At 51.0% G+C, this 19677-nt stretch overlaps 1 protein-coding gene and 1 pseudogene across 4 annotated transcripts in view; one reads left to right on the top strand and one right to left on the bottom strand.

Moving 5' to 3' along the window:
- LOC146869886 (vesicle-fusing ATPase) overlaps positions 1-19677 on the bottom strand; it is a 1522848-nt gene that overhangs the window by 579581 nt on the left and 923590 nt on the right. The window lies entirely within an intron of this gene.
- LOC146869887 (malignant fibrous histiocytoma-amplified sequence 1 homolog) overlaps positions 1-19677 on the top strand; it is a 32293-nt pseudogene that overhangs the window by 9003 nt on the left and 3613 nt on the right.

Genomic DNA, 19677 nt, shown 5'->3' with positions numbered 1-19677 from the left:
CAGGGACACGATCCGGATCAGTGTTGCATGCGGAAAAGAAGGAAACTGATGTCAACGTGCCGGGGTGGGGCTTATGTAACCTCGCTGACATCACGCCCGTGGACGACGTCCGGGCGGAGTCGCGTGGTACTGCCCCCCTGGCACGCAGAGATGCTGGGGCAAAGAAAGTTTTCCGGGTCCAGTCTCACGCCTGGTGAGAACTCTAGGTTAAGGAATCTGCGGCTAGTATTCTCTATCAGATAAGCAGTTAAATGAAAGTTTAGTGAGCTTGCAGTTTTACCAGGCTTTCTTCTTTAGGTTTGAGAGTTGCAGGAAGTGGTCCTATTTCAGGAGCCTAGGACATCTTACCCTGAGCCTGTTGTACACAGTTAGCTGAATGAATAGAAGGTCAAGCGAAGCAGATCACTGATGGTGGGTCGGATTGAATCACATGAAAATCCTGGGGAGAAGTACGATTGGTTTGCTGTAGTAAGTAAATGGTTTTGTTTTTTTAAAGATTTGGGTAATGCATTCCCATTGGAGGAGAGCCAGTAAATATTTTCGGACAAGAAAGCAACCAGTGCTTTATAAATTATAAAGAACTCCCCAGGGGGTGTTTTAGCTTCGAAGAAGAGACTTGAAATGGGATTTTTGTACTTAGTTGGGCCTGTCTGCATCCATGGCGCAGAGGTAGAGGCTAGGAACATGAGAAATTATAAAAATTGATATTTATTTCCATATTCCTATAGCCTGCTTTTTAGGTCTCGCGCCTATGTTGCAGTGCGCAGAACTGCTCGCGCAGCGCGAGACCTTTAGTCATTGCAAAACGGGGTTTTAGCACTGACCTAGGAATCGCACACGCTCGTGCGTGTGCTTTTCCTTTAGTGCTACCCCATTTGCCTTTGCGTGCGTCTTTTTATAACAGACTACACGCAATAGGCTAAAGGCGGGTGCATAGCTCCGTCCACGGCCTGTGGTTTCAATTATCGTGCCCAGACACGGGCGCGATAATTGACACCACATGTGTCCAACCACTCGTTATTTTTCTTACATTTGGTCGCCCAGTCTTAAGGGGGTGGGGGGGCGTCTTCCACAGTGGGAGGTCAGACCACGTTCACCATTCAGGTGATTTCAAGCCATTAGTCACCCTTCCTGACTTTGAGTGGGGGATGGGGTTGCTATCACACGTGTGTTGATTAATCTGTACTGTCCACCCGCAGCTCCTCCAGGACAGGCACTAGTCGAGGGGCAGAAGGAGCTACGGGCAGCAGCGATCTTATGAGCCAAGGGGATCCCAAATGCTAATCATCTCATGTGGGGTGCCCTGCTTCTCTCAACTCCCTCCCAAAGCAAGTATTTATAACAATGGGCAAAGGCAGAAAGAAGCAGCATTTGGCTTCTACCTTTTCCCAGTCGGACTCTTCCAAAAATAAATCAGCATATTTTCACCTCACGGCTCATTCCACTACGAGTTGATGGTCGTTATTTAAAGTGCCTGCCCAATACGGGCACTTTCAGATTACAAATAGGGCGATTTATTTACTTTTCAGTTAGTGAAACCCGTAAATGTGTGTTTCTAAAACTGAATTGCCTGCCTGCTGTATGGGTGTCTCAAGTCAAGGGGCTCCGTTCAGCACGGTCCCACGTCACCGTTCTCCCAGACCTGCATATCTCTCTGTTCATACCTGTGTGAAAACGGAAGATAATCGCCACACAGAAAGCCAATGGAAAATTTGAATTCCGTTTGTCTTGCTGTGTCTGAGGAGGGTATGTGTTTGTTTACTTGCACAACAGAAGCTCTCTAACCCGTAACCTAAAATGGCAGCTCTAAATTGACTGCGGCCCATTCACTGCTCGGCTCCACAGTGGAAAGAAACTTTCAGGCTGTCCGCTCTCTGTATGATTGACAGATTTTCGTGCTTTTTTATTGGTAACAGCCCCTCGTGCTCTGGTAACGTGTCAGTGGGAGCCACAGCCGTTCTGACTAAGCCCGTTCAGGGATAGATAGGTGCTGACGTACCCTTACTCAACTTACGCTGCACATCCAGCTTAATGTTTTTTCTCTCCCCCCCATACTGCATTTGTGCATGCGACCGGCGAAATATTCAGCTTAATAACTTTCCCTTTTAGTTGCAGTTAAACAATGCAGCTTCTCTATTTACTCGCGGCCATTGAAATTGGTACTGGCCAATGGACCTTGGTACAAAACTATCTTTTTTGTTTTATGTGATTGTGGCATGACTCTAACTAGTGCGTATTTGGATTAATGTAAATAAAAGGTTAACTTGAATAGGAAAAATCATTTTTTGTCATGATTTGAAACCTTGGTTGTGTGCATTGTAGGGACACATGCTGACCTCTGCGAGGAGCGGGACCTAGAAGAGAAATGCCTGGACATCCACCATTAGATAGCCTTGCAGGAGAAGAGGAGCTCAGAGTTCCTGCACCGCCTTGCACAGACAGTGGACGAGGCCCTTAGCCAGTCCTATGATATCTGCACGTCCAGCCCACATGCCCCCTTTTGTGGGGATAGTGACAAATACCTCAGGCGCAAAAAGGCCCACTTGCAATATTTGCTCAACAGCCGTCTCCAGATCCTCTCACCCGTCTTGTGCGTGAGTTGCTATGACTTCTCCAATATCAGGAGGCTAAAGGAGAAGCTGATGTCCGTGGCAGAGCACAGGGAAATATTCCCAAATTTGCACTGAGTTCTCCCCAAGTCCTGGCAGATGCTGGAAGAGCTTCATTTTAAGCCTCTGGAGCTGTGGCTCACGTGGTGGGACTCTGCCAGGCTGGGGCTGCAAGCTGGGCTCACCGAGGACCGGTTGCAGAGCGCGCTCTCCTATTTCCATGAAAGTGGCAAGCTGCTTTACTTCGAAGATAATCTGACTCTTAAAGAGTACGTTTTTCACAACCGTATGAAACTGCTTGACATCTTGAATGTCTTTTTCCACAGGGATGCTACCGTTCTCCTCCAGAAACTTCTAAGCGATACAAACATGGATGACCTGCGGGCCACCCAACTCCACCACCACGTGGAGGGCTTCCTTCTCCACGGGCTCCTTCCAGCTCATATTTTCCGGCTACTTCTGAAGCCGCACATCCAAACCCATCAGGACTTGCAGCTCATCCTTGAACTTCTGGAAAAAATGGGCCTGTGTTATTGCATCAACAAAGCAAAGTGCAAACCACTGAATGGTGCTGCAGCCTGGTACAAGTTCTCATGCAACGTGAAGAACGAGATACCCCATCTGAGGCTTGGGTCAATGGCACCAACCTGGCAGGGCAGTCCTTTGTGGTGTAACATCTTCAGATAGACTACGGATTTCCATTTTTTTTCCCCGCCAGGGCTCTTTGCTCGCTTTAGTGTCCCGATCAACCGACATGTGGTCCAGCACTCGGGTGGTCGCTTCCAAATCATTGCCTCCAGGGGGAAGGACCCAGTCGTGGTGAGCTACAAGCCAGCCAGGAGCGCACTGCACACGGATACACTGTCTATCTCCAGCCACGCTTCGTTACCAAATATGTGGACTGCTTGGCAGGCCATAACCCCCTTGCTGGAAGAACTGAATGTACTGCTTCAGGAGTGGCCTGGTCTGTACTACACGGTGCATGTCCTGTTTTCCAAGTACCTTAAACGAGGATCACCAAACCCCCGCGCTTTTCCAGGTATGTCACATTTCCTACAGAGCTTTGCCGTTAATACATGTTGGTGTGTTGCAGAATTTAATATATTGAAACCTATGTAGTCTTTGGAAAAGGCAGATCCAAAAGTTTAAAATGAGGGTTGGGTAGGAGGAGGCAGGCTCTATTACCTGGTAGGTATTTTGTTTTCTCCTTGAGAAAGGTCTGATTGACAGTTGAAATCAGATAAGGATTAGTTACTTACCTGTAATCCAAGTTCTCATCCAGGGGTATACTCATCAAAGTCATAATCTATGAATAATCCCCGCCCACGTGCGGGATCCCGGAGCATATAGAAAATACATATATATACATATATATGCATATGTGAAAACATATACATGCAGCCTAAAAATGTTTCAAACATGGCAATGCTGTAAATTACATAGGTTTGCATTGTAGTGCCCCCTAACCCATAAGGAAAAAAGGAAGCACCAAGCCAATTGTCACACAACAATGCTTTATTGCCATAAAGCAAACTTGTAATTGCAGGCACTTGCCTGTAGGCTGCAGTAGAGTATCAAGAAACAAAGAAAACTGACACCTTGCCTTTAAGGCATTAGAGTAAGGGGACCGTGCCTTCAAGACCTGCAGGAGACCCCTTGCTCCCATGATGCACCACAGGTGACAGTTAGGTCAGTTCTTTTTTCCGGCTCCTTCTAGGAGGATCATGGAGCTTGAGCTCTTCAGTTTTTTGACCGAAAGTTTTGTAATACAGAATTTTTCAGAAAATGCGTCATTTTCTGGCTCCTGAAAGCGTGTTCTGCTGGTTTCCTGAAGAATTTCAAATTTTTTCCAGTCAGAATGCCTGCTTTATTTAGGAAATGCCCTTCCTGTGGCAATAAGATGACACTGGCGGATCCACACTGTGTGTATTGTGTGTTTACCAACTTCACACAATCCTGACCGGTGCCCCCACTGCCAGAAGTTTTCCAGGCGCACTCTGCGCAATCGAGAGCGCATTTAGCTGCATGCCAAGCTGGAGAAGGAAAGAAGCCGTCATGAAGGCGACCATTCATCCTTAAAACCACCTTCTTCAGCTAGACAACCTCAGAAACGGCGACATACCACCTCTCCTGACCCCAAGGTTCCAGGAGATTCGCCGTCGTCGTCGAAGGTACTGTCGAAAAAACCGAGAACTACTTCTGCGTCAAGAGATTCACCTCGACGTCGAGATTCTCCGCCGCCGAAAAGTAAGTCTGCGTCGAGGCGCAGTCCTTCGGGCTCGAAGGCTGTTAGTCCGGTGAGATCTGGACTGTCTCCGTCGACGTCGAGGCTTCCGTCGACGTCGAGACACTCTCCGCCGCCCTCGAGGGGGTCGGCATCGAGAGATGCGACGACTTATGTCTCGCCGTGAGTGGGTCGTTCGACGTCAAGGCATTCGACGTCGATGAGGTCAACCCCCATTCGACGTCATGGAAGGTCGAAGTCGCCAAGCCGACGTCATGGAAGGTCCAAGTCATCAGTTCGACGACAAACACCTGTTCGACGAAGATAGACGTCGAGGTCTCCGCAACGCCGTAGGCTGTCGGCGTCGAGACCACCGTCGAGGGCGGAGCACCAACAATCGGCACCGATGGTGACACAAACATCATCGACGTCGAGGCGTTCGACGTCGAAGGATAGAGCAGCAGTGACCGCGGAGAGAAGAGATCTTCAGGAGATCGATCATCTCCAGGCCTGCATATCGTGCAGATCTCTCCGGAAGGATCACCTAAGGCACCGGAGAAGTTCGGACTTTCACCTCGCTGGTTGAAGAATGTGGGTACAGGTGCCTGCAGAAGTCTGGGCTCGGAATATTCCCGCACGTACTCTCCCTCCATCTTTTCCACACATATCCTTTAGAAACTTCCAGTGTATGTGTAACCGAGGGGAGTGACTGAGTCACAGCTACCATCTGGCCCCAAATCATAGCGTGCTTTTGCCAGCCCTAGGTTATGTAGCCAGGATCTCTCTTCATCCTGAAATGTGTAACCCCGATAGTAACCGGGAAATTATAAGTCACAGAGTTCAAAGTTTGGTGGCCGACAGTCCATACCCGGTTGGATGTGACCCTCCTGATTTAGGGCTTTTACCAGGAACGCCTAACTCCTATTGGTTCTTGTAGTAGAAGCTGCCCTGACTTTTGTTAGATTGTGGTCATGGGCCTTGGCCCAAGTTTAAGAGCTTTTTGTGTGCTTGACCTCTCACGGTGTAATGAAACATTCATCTCTATATGCCCTGGGATGTAAATGCAGTTGGCCCTCTGTTGAAGAGTCGGGCCAGCTAGGGCAACCTAGAGCTTCCGGGGCAGCTCTGGCTCGGATTGTCAGTCGTTGTAACTGATGAGAATTAATGGTTCTTGGTTCACCTGATCCCTCCCCCCGGCTGCAAGCTGAGAAGCTCGGACGTCACTAGGGAGTCTACGGTGCGAACAATGGAGCCCCAGCGGACGGTGCTGGCGGGTCAGCTGGCCTCCCTGCCTGTCCTCCTTCGAAACCACGTGACCCACGCGTGTTACTGTTCACGAGGCGGGGAAGCCTTGGTTGTGTGGGAAGGGAGTCTCCCTTGGCTTAGCTCATCCCTTTGCAGGCGATGTACCAGGAAGGTTTTCTCTTCCCCGTGTCTAAGAGTAATGTCCTGTTTGTCATTTCTGCTGACACATTCTGACTCATGCAAGATAAAAGCGAGCTATATTTTCTCTTAACTTTATTTTATTTACTATAACCTGCAATGGTGAAAACACCATTCTAACGGCATTGTGAAGAAAAGCCCAAATGACATACTTGAGTGCCTTCCAACCCACTCTCCCCTCCTTCAAGGAGTGACCACACCCACCACAATACTCCAAGCGCCGGATTCACCCGCCTCCTAGGTCCTGCCGTGTGTGATAGTTATCTTTTTTATGTAGTGCCTTTTGGGCGTCAAAGCACATCAAAGATCTCTAATAATATAGAAGCACAGAATAAGCAGTAGTGCGTCAAATGCATCAGGCAGAATCTGCATTGTATAACAGAAACTGTATGCGGGGTTCGAGACGAGCTCATGATCCCTTGAATAGCGTTACCCGCGTCCAGTTTACCAGGAATCATGTGTGATGTGACCTTTGGGGCTCCTAATGTGGCCGGCCATGCCTGCTGGCCGAGAGCCTCACATACAGCGTCATAGTATCGTCATTGGCATCCTTTACACCCCTCCAACAATATATACATTTCCCAAGAATAAACACACAACAGATATTTGTTTGGGTAAAATTGCTGCAGGTTTATTACATACACCGTTATGTAATAGGTGGGTTATCTTACGGGCGATCCAAGGGCAGGCAACCAACTGGGCCGTCTGCCCGCCTGATGAGCCAGGCAGCACCGGGGTGAACCCCGCATGTGCTGCCCTTACTAGTGATCCTCTTCTCAGATCATGTGACCGTTGGTACCTTCTTACTCACGCCCCTTTCAGGGCGGAGCATCGCATAGCAAACCCCCCCCCCCCCCCCCCGGTTGTTCAGGCCCACAACCGCCCGAAGGACAAGCGGGGCACCGTCACATTTCCAAGGACCCTCCCATGAGGCTCCTCGGATTTGGCTCTGGCACCCCCTATGGAAAAAAGGAAAACATTACATACTCTCTGCCCCCCTCCTGCCACCACCACGCCGGGTAAGCGGTAGGGAGGGAGACGGCGTGCACGGCGAAGAAAGAGGTCGCCCACATGGTGGGGGAGGGATATATACCATCCCCCAGGTCCAAGATGCCCAGGAAGTGACGCCCCTCGTGTCACTACCAGGCAGGAAGTAGGGGGAGGGGGGGGACTCCAACCGGAGTCCCTGCCCCCCAAAGGGGGCGGGGGTGGTGTAGGGTGCCCAGGCGACACTAGAGCGCCGACCTCTCTAGTTGCCCCCTGTGGGTGCCTCTGTCAGCGGCACTTCCCCTAAGCTTGTCATTCGGTTCCTTGCCTGAGCTGGAACCCTGCAGATGCAAGCATGCATCTAGTGGACCTTGGCAGGTTCCCTATCCTTAACAAAAAGAAACCAAGACTGCGCAGGTGAATACACGCTTTCTTCCCATCCCTCTTAGTCAGAGATTGCAACACACCAACTCCACAAAAAATGGCGGTCTCTTCTGGGTGCCACAGCCCCCCGGGCTGTGCTTGTGCTCACATGCGTTTTTCACATCCAAGACGGATGTGCACCCTCCACTGGCACATTTATATATACTGTGTTCAAAAAGGAATGTGGACCCTTGACAATCTTGAATAAAGTGTATATTTCTATGTACAGTTCACACACGTTTTGACTTGTTACGATGGGTTAAGGACCTGCACCTCAGTTTTTCTTCAGTTTACAAACTCTGCTAGTTGTAAAAATAAAATAATAATTTTAAAAACTCGTTAATTATCCATAGTAGTGTAACATGCCAATTGGCAGTAAAGGGAAGAGGCGTCCCAGCACAGAGATAACCTAGGGTGGTGTTCTCCAGAACGTTTGATCTTGTGCATGTTTGCCAGACAGAGGCGTGTTTTGTCGTTGCCAACGGGCAAGCATTGAGGGTCCCCCTGCTGCAACACATACATATGCAAATTAGCCATGCAGCGTCACACAGCTGTCCTCTCAGAATTCAGACGTAAACGATAAATGTAGCGCAACCGAACTTTTACGTTAGAGGAGCAAAATCTACCGCGCTCCGCACAGGTGAGTGAGTCAAAAGGACTACATTTGCATTTCACGGTGTCTTGACGTGAGTGTGCGTATGATGCGGTTCGGTTTAAAGTGAGGTGAGAGAAGAATGTGCCTTTGTTAGAGAACTAGCCCTGAAAATGAAATCCTTCATGCATGCATGTTCCAACTGAAAAATAGCATGTATGCACTGGAATTTCATGCACGCTTTCAAGTCTGCGGGCCCAAAAGCAGAACATACACCATCCTGTGTGTGGTCTCCCACAGTCACTGTCTGAGCGAGTAGTTAGACGTGTTTCTGATGAATGTGTTATTGTGTGTGTTTCACTCAAATAGTGTGCACATATGTGTGCAAGGGTGCACAGTTGATATGCAAAGCGCAGTCACATTCCAAAGCAGATAATGCTTCGGCTGGTGTAATATTCACTGTATGTGCGCAGCACAGCAGCCGTCCGACTGTTAATAAGGGACGGCGTTCGGTCCATGCCCTTCAAAGTTGATAAACTGTGCTATTCAGGGCTGCCCGTGAGAGTGAACCAAGGACCCAGGTCTGCTGAAGGTTTTTCTATCGTGCGAACTGCGAGCATGGCAAGACCGAAGGGAGCAGGGGAAGAAAGATGGTATTAGACCGGGATTTCTAGTCGGAAGAGCACACACTTATAACTTCCAGTGGCTTTGGATACAGTGAAGTGGGCATCAGACAGGGGAACAGCCTTAGGCAGTGGTGTCCTGTTACAGGGCATGGCTGAGCTAAGGTGCTGCCGCCTACTCTGCCAAGGCTGCCCGGGGGGCCGCCTTAATGCCACAGGAAGGCACTGGAGTCGTCCTTCTAGTTTCCCTGGGTCAGGATCCAGGGAAGACTACCGGCTGACCCCACTTCCAGGGGGAGGGGGGGACAGGGGTACTTAAGCTGTCCCCCGCCCAACGTGCAGCCTCGAGCGCCAGCTCAGTGACGATCGGACCGCGGACCTCCCCTGCATCGGCGGAATCGGTGGATCGGATCTCCGGTGATTTCTGCACCAGCGACGCTCCCAGCTGCAGAGAAGGCCTGAGGACTGACCCCCGTGACTCCTGCTTAGCAGCCAGCCAGCAAGTCGACCTGGTAAGCGCCATTTTCTATCCTTAGTGATAGATTGGCCCTGCTTTCTTGATTTACTTATCCTGTATGTCGTTTTTTGCTTAAATTGCTTGCTTAAACTGCGGCAGATTGATTTTCTTTTTTATAATCTGATTACAATGCATTGTTGATGCTCTCTGTTTGACTTATTTTTATTCAGATTTCTTCAGATTGCGAGTTCTCATTTATGCGCTCTGCCTGACTGATTTTACTTTCAGACTGCAATTTATGTGCTCTGCCTGATTGATTTTTTATTCAGATTGTAATTATCACCTATGCGCTCTGATTGATTGATTCTTACCCTGACTGCATTTTATCATTTATGCGCTCTGCTTGACTGATTTAACATTCACATTGCAATTTACGTGCTCTGTCTGATTGATTCATATTCAGATTGCAATATATCATCTATGTGCCCTGCTTGATTGATTTTTACTCAGATTGCATTTTACCAGCTAGGCGCTATGCTTGATTAATTAATTTTGAACTGAGACTCATCATTAATGCACCCTGCGTGATTGCTTGAAACCCTTTCGCGCCCCGATTCTCGGCGGGAGACTCGCGGTCCGACCCGCTCCGCCCTCTCTCCCAGGACAGAGAGTCCATACCCTGTGCGGCTGAACCCCAAAAGCTCGGCCCTTGCCCTCTAGCTCCCCCCACCAAGCAGCACCAACCATGGAGTCCGACGTCACGGCTCAACCAGACAACACCGAAGACGACATGGAATGGAAGATCAAGGCAAAGAGGACGCGAATCTTGCCCTAACTCGCCAGAAAAAGCATCAAAGGTTGCCCGCGCACCCCCCACACACAACACGATTCCAACCTCAAACCGCTACCTGGTTCTCCAGAGTACCCAGGACAATGACGCCCATCCCCAGGACAACACGGCATCTGATCCCGGGACCTCTTCAGGCCCCACAAAGCGACAACGGATCCCTCCCATCATCCTGAAGAACTTGGCCACCCACAAGGACCTCGTGGAGCTACTGGTCGAACACTGCGTCTCCCCCTTCACAATCAAGCCCCGGCAGGACCACGCCAAGATCATGCTCACCACACCGGACGACTACAGGAGCGTGACCAACATGCTTACAGTCCAGAAAATGGAGTACCACACCTTCTCACTGACCACTGCAAAAGCTCAGCGCTTTGTAATACGCGGGCTCCCAGCAAACGCATCCCTTGGGCACATCACTGAGGACTTAGCGGAACTTGGACTCCCAGTGAAAAATATAACGCAGATCGTCTCTCCAGCGGACAAGAATAAGAAGTTTCCCCTCTTTGTGGTAACCCTGTCGGCAAGCAAGGATGGGAAGCCAGCAGACCTCTCACCAGTCACACGGCTCTGCAGTTGCACTGTCACCACAGAAGCACCTAGAGGGAAACGAGGACCGGTCATGTGCTACAACTGCCAGCGCTTGGGGCATACCTCTGCTTTCTGCCACCAGAAGCCAAAGTGCGTACGCTGTGGAGGCGAGCACACCTCTCACCAATGCACTAGGAACCGTGAAACCGAACCAGCAATATGTGCTAACTGCACAGGACCCCACCCAGCAAGCTACCGCGGCTGTCCCTACCTGCAGAAGGCAAAGAAGGATGGACAGCGCAAACCAACCCAACCACAAAAGACTTCCCCACACTCAGCTGCGACAGACCAGGGACAAAGGAAGAGCTCCAAACCCGCATTGGCACACAGGACCCCAACTGGCAACCCAACCAACAGCCATAACGACGCGCGTGTGGATGGAAGAACATACGCAGAAGTAACAGGACCCAAACAGGACAGCCCACCACCACCACCACCAACAACAACACCACCACCACCAACTGCCCCAGCACCATCCTGTGACATAGCCTCAGCCATCAACTGGCAGGAACTCATCACGAAGATTGCGAAAACAATCGCAGACATGAACATCCACCCTGTGGTGACAATGGTGGCGACTCTCATCGCCGGACTTTTCCACGGCAAAGAAAACACACACAATGGCAGCAAAATCTAAAAGAAACTCCCTCTTCTTGATGTGGAATGCTAACAGCATTCAGAAGAAAACTGCAGAACTCCTGCACCTGATGGAAACCATGGACGTGAGCATAGCGCTTATCTCCGAGACCCATCTCCAAGGAAGCCAGAAGCTCAACTTAGCAAACCACAGGGTGTACCGCACAGATCGCACCACCGGAGCCAAGGGCGGAGGAACAGCGGTGATTGTCAGCACAAAAGTGAAGCACCACGAGATCTCACTACCACCAGTGGGGAGCGTTGAAGCAACTGGCATACAGATCCAGACATCTTCAGGCCCCCTACGGCTGATTGCCGCCTACTCACCCCCAGGCAAGCTAAGCCCAAAGGACTTGGATGCTTTATTGGATCCCCGCATCCCAACATTAATTGGCGGAGACCTAAATGCCAAGCACCAGTGCTGGAACTCTCGCGTGGCAAACAGCAAAGGACACGCTCTACTTGCCCACTCAAAGAAGGAGGACTTTGTAGTGGCTGGCCCAACTCAACCAACACACTACCCAGGCCCTGCACTGCATAAACCGGACGTTCTGGACATCGTCGTCATGAAGAATCTCTCCCAGTCTATGGAGTTGGAAACCCTAACTGCACTGACGTCCGACCACAACCCAGTGTTGATCACAGTTGGCGACGTGCTTGAAGACCAGCAACAGGGCACCAGACACAACTACAAGAAGGCAGACTGGAGCCTCTACAAGAGAAGCCTGGAGGAGACACTGGCCCCTGGTCCCCTACGCTGCATTGAAGACATTGACCAGGCGGTTCACCACTTCACAGCTGCAGTCCACACTGCCATCGAGCGCAGCGTTCCTGAGCAGAAACCCCAACGCTGCTCTATCTACGACCTCCCGAAGGGTATCAAGCAGTCGATTGCTGACAAGAACAGAGCCCGGAGAGAGTGGCAAAGGAATCGCACCCCCGACCTGCTGAAGAAATACAACGAGCTGACAAGACAGCTGAAGATGCAAATAAGCCAGCACAGAGGTGAAAAGTGGGAAGCAGCTACGGCTAACTTAAAGGACTCGGACAACTCTCTCTGGAAAATGACCCGACGCTTGACGGGAAAGAAGGACCCAAACCCACCGATACAAGGGAAGACTCACCTGGCATGCAGCAACAGGGACAAGGCTGAGGTCTTTGCTGACACGCTGGAGGCATCCTTCAGGCCTAACCAGGCTAGCAAACTGGCAGCAGAAGTTGAGCAAGAGGTCGCTAAGCACCACCGGGAGCACCCACCAGAAACCGAAGCTGCAAACATTGAGGAATGCTCCACAGGCGAGTTATCGGCCCTGGTAAAGACACTAAAAAACGGCAAGGCGCCTGGAAAGGACAGAATAGTCAACCAAGCCATCAAGATGCTCCCAGACGCTGCAGTGGATCACCTTGCTGAGATATTCAACGCCTGCATGCAGCACCAGTATTTCCCTAATGCCTGGAAAGAAGCAAGAGTCATCGTATTCCCCAAGGCTGGGAAACCATTACGAGATCCTGCAAATTACCGCCCTATAAGTCTGCTATCTGGCCTATCAAAGCTCTTCGAAAAAGTTATCCTTGCCCGCCTTGTGGACTTTGTGACAAGCGAAAACCTCCTCGCCAAAGAACAGTTTGGGTTCCGGAAAGACCACTCGACAAATCACCAACTCCTCAGAGTTGTGGACATCATCAGCCATGGATTCAACATCAACAAGTCCACTGGAATAGTCTTTCTGGATGTAGCCAAAGCATTCGACCGAGTATGGCACGAGGGACTGCTTTGCAAACTTATCAAGCTCAAGTTTCCAAGCTACCTGATTAAACTGCTGTCTAGCTACCTGTCAAAACGGACCTTCCACGTGGCGGTACGAGACGAATGCTCAACGCCACGCCCAATCCTCGCTGGAGTGCCCCAGGGATCAATCCTAGGACCATTCCTCTTTAACATATTCACAAACGACATCCCCACGGACCTAAAGAAGACAGATCTGGCTCTCTACGCCGATGATGCAGCAGTCATCTCCCAATCCTTCAGCGAACAGGAAGTGGCTAAGAACCTTGAGGCATCACTCAGCAGACTCTCCGAATGGTACAGCGACTGGCAGATCACCCTGAACACTAGCAAAACCACAGCAACACTATTCACCAGGAAGCTGAACAGAAAACACCCAGCGATCCTCCTCAATGGGGATGAGATCAAATGGGAAAACAGCAGCTCCTACCTGGGGGTGACTCTGGACTCTAAACTCACATGGAGAAACCACATAGAGAAGACCTGCCAGAAAGCAGCAACAAAACTGTCTGCCCTATACCCACTCCTGAAGACCAAGTCGATGCCCTTGCAGAGCAAGGTGCGAGTAATCACCGCAATAATCCGGCCAACCATGACGTACGCTGCACCAGTTTGGAGTGGCTGCCGCCCGCAGCTTCGGCAAGACCTGCAGAGACTACAGAGCAGGGCCTTACGGATTGCAGCAGGTGCTCCACTCTTCACAAGAACAGCAGACCTCCACAGAGGCGTTGAGATGTTGGACGACCATCTCCGCAAACTCAACAGGACATTCTACAAAGGACTGGATCAAAAAGATAACCCACTGATCAGGAAACTTGCAGACATTTCTACAAACCCATTCGACCGCTACCCGAGGCCCATCGAAGCGCTAAACTTGTGAAACTGAAACAACAACAACACAGCATCCAAAAACCCATCACTGCCTGAGGGCAAAACGCCCCGGCAGGTACCCAAAATTCACCACTGTCAGAAGGCAACCGCCGCGGCAGCCATCAAAAGCTCATCACCGCCAGAAGACATTTGGCAGACGAATACAAGACTCTGCGACTAAACTTGCTGACACTTCCGCAAACCATATTGACCGCAACCTGCGGCTTTTCACAGCGCTGACCTTGTGATCCAACCTCAACTGTGACAAAGCGTCACATCAATAAGACAACCGAAACAGCGACTAAAAAACTCAAAAATGAATGTGGAGTAATGAGGCTATCGCCTCGGTATCCAAAAACTCACCGCTGTCAGATAGAATCTGACAGGCGAAAACAAGACACACTGACGTGCAGCCTCTTGGTCCCTGCCGTCTCACCTTGTGGTTCCGGTCGCGATGGCGGATGTGGACGTTGAGGGGCAGAATCCGGTGGGTCGCGTGTCGCGAGGTGAGAGTAGAGTAAGAGGGTTCTACTGCCCCTGCCCTGTGCCCCTCGATGTCCACATCGATAATTATTGAGGTTGCTCCTGCGGGAGGCCTCGCGCGCGCTCGGGTCGGGAGCGTTTGGTTCCGGGGTGTTTAATTCCCTCCCCTCAGTGCCGTCTCCCCTGCAGATTACCATTGTTGTGCCCAGGCTCGCTGTTTCTTGTCACCCGCCCCCCCCCCTGTGCATCTAAGGCCTCTCTGCTCAGTCCAGTGCAGCTGCGGCAGGGAGGGCGACCTGGAGTGTAGGTAGGTCCGGGTCTCGTAGGAGACCACAGGCCGCCTCAGGGGCAGTGCACAGGGTGGCGCCAGGGGTTTGGCTTCCGAGTGAAGCGCGGCAGGCAGGGGATATATCACACTGTTTTGCAAATACCCTACATTTTCAAGGGGCGAGGTGAGACACAAAGGAAGCAACAGCTGGGGGCCTTTGTAGGAGCGGGTAGCGTGAGGCCCCCCTCCTGGGACTACGTCTCCGGCCCTGGAGTATTTTGATTGCCCGGAGGGGTATCTGGGGGCGGGCGGGGGGTGCCGAGGCTCTCTTCTGGGAGCTATTTCTGGCAGAGTCCACGCAGTCCGGTCTTGACTGCAGGGCACGGGTTCGAGCCTGGAAGTCGCGTTCACACCCTGTGATTTTGGGTTAATCACTATTCTCCCCTGCCCGAATGTGTAATGTAAATACGGTGCTCCGGCACGGCGCTCCAATACCTTCGGGTCGAGTTCGCGCCCACGTGGGGGGCACCCAACAGCCCCGAGCATGTGAAGGCCTAAACTGCCGACTCGGGGCATGAAACCAGGGTTCGAACCTGGGGGTCGCGTCCACATCCTGTGATTTGAGCTAATCCCTTATCTCCCCTGCCCGAATGTGTAATGTAAATACGGTGCTCCGGCACGGCGCTCCATTACTTTCGGGTCGAGTTCGCGCCCACGTGGGTGGCACCCAACAGCCACGGGCATGTGAAGGCTTATACCGCCGACTTTGGGGCAATAAACCTGGGTGCGAGCCTGGGGGTCGCGTCCACATCCTGACTTTTGGGCTAATCACTTATCTCCCCTGCCTGAATGTGTAATGCAAATACGGGCTCCGGTACAGCACTCCAATACCGTTGGGTCGAGTCACGCTATATATACGATGGGAGATAAAATGCGATGAAAGTGCGAGGAAACAAAAGGTCACGATCCATGTTTAGGTAATGCCTGGATCACGGTATTTAACTTCTAGGCCCTAGCTGTGTAACTTGGATGCGTACTAGGATAAAGGGAGCGCTTTCATAAGGAAGTCATGTATAACGTTACAGTATAAGTGCGCTCCTAACCGAGTGCTTTTAAAAAGAAATCTAATGGCCTACGCCTCTTTCTCATGCTGCGCGTGTCAAGGTTCCCGTCCTATCTTCATTGGGATTCACAGTCTCTGCGGCCCTGGAACAAGTCGAGTTCCAGTCCGAGCCGTCAATTATACTGTAACTCGTGTCCTGATGCAAGGACCAGCCATTCATCATGACGTGCAGTTAGTTGGTGAGGCCACTGAAGAGTTAATGCATTTTGGGAAAGTAGGTAAAAGGAACCACATCACATGGTTTACAGATATAAGTTGTATTCGAAACAAACTAAAATAGTGAAAGGTTGAGTAAGGGTTTGTGTTCGGGGAAGAGGTTTGTAGGATCCACATGTTCATGCGTGCCTAGCTAAGCTGCACTAGAAAAGGGCTATTGATTTGAAGGGGTATGCTAGCCATGAGGGATACGCTAAGATTTGTGATGGTTGGGCTATAATGATCAAAGTGACATTCAGATTATTAAAGTCATTATAAGAGCAGGAAGAAGATCACTGAAAGTAAATTCACACTTCAAATAGCATATAGCACAACAGGGTGTGCTACCTCACCATGCCGTGCCCAGCCGCCCTGTTGCTCGCGATCCTTGCCGAACTCGAAGTTAAGCAGGGTCGGGCCGGGTAGCACCTGGGGGGGAGACTGCCTAGTCTTCAAGGTTGCAGGCTTGCACAATACACCATTATTCCTGTTAGCTACGGTTGCCCCAGGGTCACACCTCTACCCCTGGCCTAGCGGCTTGCAGGTACAGCGACCTTGCACTGGATAGCCAGGGAGCGAGCCTCGAGGTCGCGTCCACTCCTGGGCAAATCACTTAATATCCCCGTAACTGAAGATGAATGTAAATACGATGCTCAGGTACAGCGCACCTATCCTCGGTCCGTGCTATATACGCCGTGTTGACCGCTCCCTGTGACGGTGGAGTCATTGTAACAGTAATCTTTTCAGTAGGGATGCCGGGCGCCGAGAGGCCACATTGCTGTGGGCGGCGCTTACCTCGGCTGCCCATGGTCGCCAGGCATCCCAGGGTGGAGGTGTAACGCACGGCAGTGGGGGGTGTGGAGCGCCTGGGTTGCGCAGTGCTCCGGGGCTCAAACTGCTGACTTTGGTGCAGGAAACCAGGGATCGAGCCACGAGGTCGCGTCCACATCCTGTGATTATGGGCAAATCACTTAATATCCCCGTGACGGAACAGGTATTGTATATTCGGTGCTCATGTACAGCGCTCCGCGCACGCCGGGTCCTCCGGTACCCTGCTAGATGCGTCAGGGCTCTCTGTCAAGTTTACCGACTTCAGAGTGGCACTATTGGGTATTATCGACGGGGTCCTAGATTTATGGCATTCCAGGATGCACGGGCATTGATGCCCCATGACCGTAAGCTGGCAGATGGAAGGAGGTCTAAGGAGTCTCAGGCAATCGCCAGGTCCAAGTTCAGATTGCACTTCACATAAGTGGACACATGAAAGCCTAACTGTAATCATGTGAGATCAATTATAGTCACAGTTTATATCCAAGTGAGATTGCACCTTGTTGCTGATAACACCTGTCGCCGGAGCGCGTGTGGTCTGAGGTACCGGTTTGTATGGGTGGCGGGTGCAATACGCTCCTGCCCTGCACCCTGGTTATGTTTAGTGGTTTTGGAATGATTTGAAGTGTGTTGTGTCCCTTGGGTGGCCGCGTGCATTTCTCTTCACAGTCGGCGGTTCACTCGACTATATTATATGGTGTTGATGTGATGTCTGCCATTTTGCTGCCAATCCCAGATCAATGCGATGGGGGTGCGTTTCTTAAATGTGCAGGGTGCCATTGCAGAGATTGTCAACCGTGTCCACCGGGCAGCACAGCGGGACTAGTTTGGCTGTGCAGTCCTCACAGGTGAGGCGAGAGGGGTAATCTGCCTGGGTCAGCACCCGTCTTGGGGGAATTTTGACACAGTGCAGGGTCAGCAAAGATGTGGGCCCATCGTAAAATCCTGGCGACCATGTGCAACGCGCTATACCTGGACAGCATGTGCGCACCTCCACGTAGGGCAGTCTCAGGTGTTTTCAAGACAGTGTAGGAACAACAGAGACTTATATTATATTGGATCCACTATTGGGTAGTCAATACTTCGGGGGGGGCCCATACATGTTTCTCCTCTGCCACATATAGCAACAGTGACACACGCTGGACACACTTAAAACCGTGCAGTATGTTTATCTGTTTGAAAACACAGTGTGCAACCCCAGGTCTGCCCCTAGACTCCAGTAGTAACGGCAGGATAGTCATTTGTTCGACCCAAAATGACATTAACTGATTGTGGGCACGCTGCCCAGTGCCAACCCAACAGCTTTGCATGAGTATACAGGAGGGGGGCTTTACTTTGAGTGCCCGGTATTTTATGAGTGCGGCAGTAGAACCGATACATTTAGGGCTATCACGACGGTCTTTGTTGGCTCCTGTTGAAGGTAAGGGTACACATTTACGCAGTACCCGTGTGCTTCCCTGTGGTAGAATTTGGTTTGTCGGCTACGGGCAGCTTCCCTCCTGCCCAAGCCATCCTTCTAGCCTTGGAGGGGGGCGGGGGACTGGATTGCCTCATTTGTCATACTTGGAGTCAAGGGAAATAGAGGCGGGTCAGCTCTCTAAGTTCAATTGCCACGTTTGCTGCGCTTCAATGACAAGATATTGTATGTCTCCTGACAAGTGCTGCTTGATAGTTTAGTTAACATAGGGTTGGTGAATACATTATCCTTTCACTTGCGGTCAGAGAAAGTAGTTAATGTGGTTGGATATGGCATGCGTGACCTGGGACACTTAGCAGTAAGCCGGAGAGCATTAAGCACATATATCGTTATCCGGAAGGGGGATGCAGTTGTCAGTTCTGTGTGGACAAATGCTCCGTTAGGATGGGAACTCACTGGGTTAAGGCGTGCACGGCTAGGAGCTGAGAGTAAACAGCTAAGGCTTGTGTCCAAGGTTTCTAAAGTGTTCAGATGGGCCAAGCTGTACTGCAAAGCACCATGCATATTCTATAGGTCGCAGTTTGAATCACGAGGTCCTAGGCACAGTTACTATTAGGTTCTGATTCCTATTCGCCGGCACACCTTCACGTATATTGTTCATTCGGGACGCATGTTATACGTTCCACTGACCCCCCGATGAGAGGTGACCACACAAGTTCTGCGATGTAGTTTTGTACGGGTCAAGAGGGGCGATTTGTGGTAGCAACAAGATGCCTGCAGCAGGGATTGCCGCCAGGCGGCAAGGAGTTGGAGAGTAATTGGGATTTGAAGGTCCCGCTGGGTGCCTGCCACCTGGCCACTGCAGGTTGTTGATGGTGATCACTAAGGGCTTAGTAGGGGTCATGACAAAATTCACCGGAGCGGATTCACAGGCGGGGTGGTGGTCCCTACCTCATTTCACATAATGCTCCCTGTCGGGTCTGTCTAACGTTCATCTAATAGGGCGTTAAATTAACAGCCTTCCTTGTCTCAGCCATACTGTGTGCAGTATGCAAGCGGTCGGTGCATCAGTAGATTGGGGTGAGCACATCCGTTCCCGGGGTTGTGGCTGTGATTCCTGTTGTGACTCTTGGATTCCTAGTCCTGCTTGCTGTAGGTGGCTGATGAGTGTTGAGTACATAGCTGGATGCGATGGATGAGGAGGCAGAACCTTGCAGCACACTCTGCTAAGCAATGTTCCTTGCGAATTGTTTGACCCAAGGCCGAAGCAGGAGC

This window comes from Triturus cristatus, chromosome 1_1 (genome assembly GCF_964204655.1).
Source record: "Triturus cristatus chromosome 1_1, aTriCri1.1, whole genome shotgun sequence".
Taxonomy (NCBI): Eukaryota; Metazoa; Chordata; class Amphibia; order Caudata; family Salamandridae; genus Triturus; species Triturus cristatus.
Note: the sequence above shows the minus strand (reverse complement) of the source record. Positions and strands in the feature narration are given on the sequence as shown.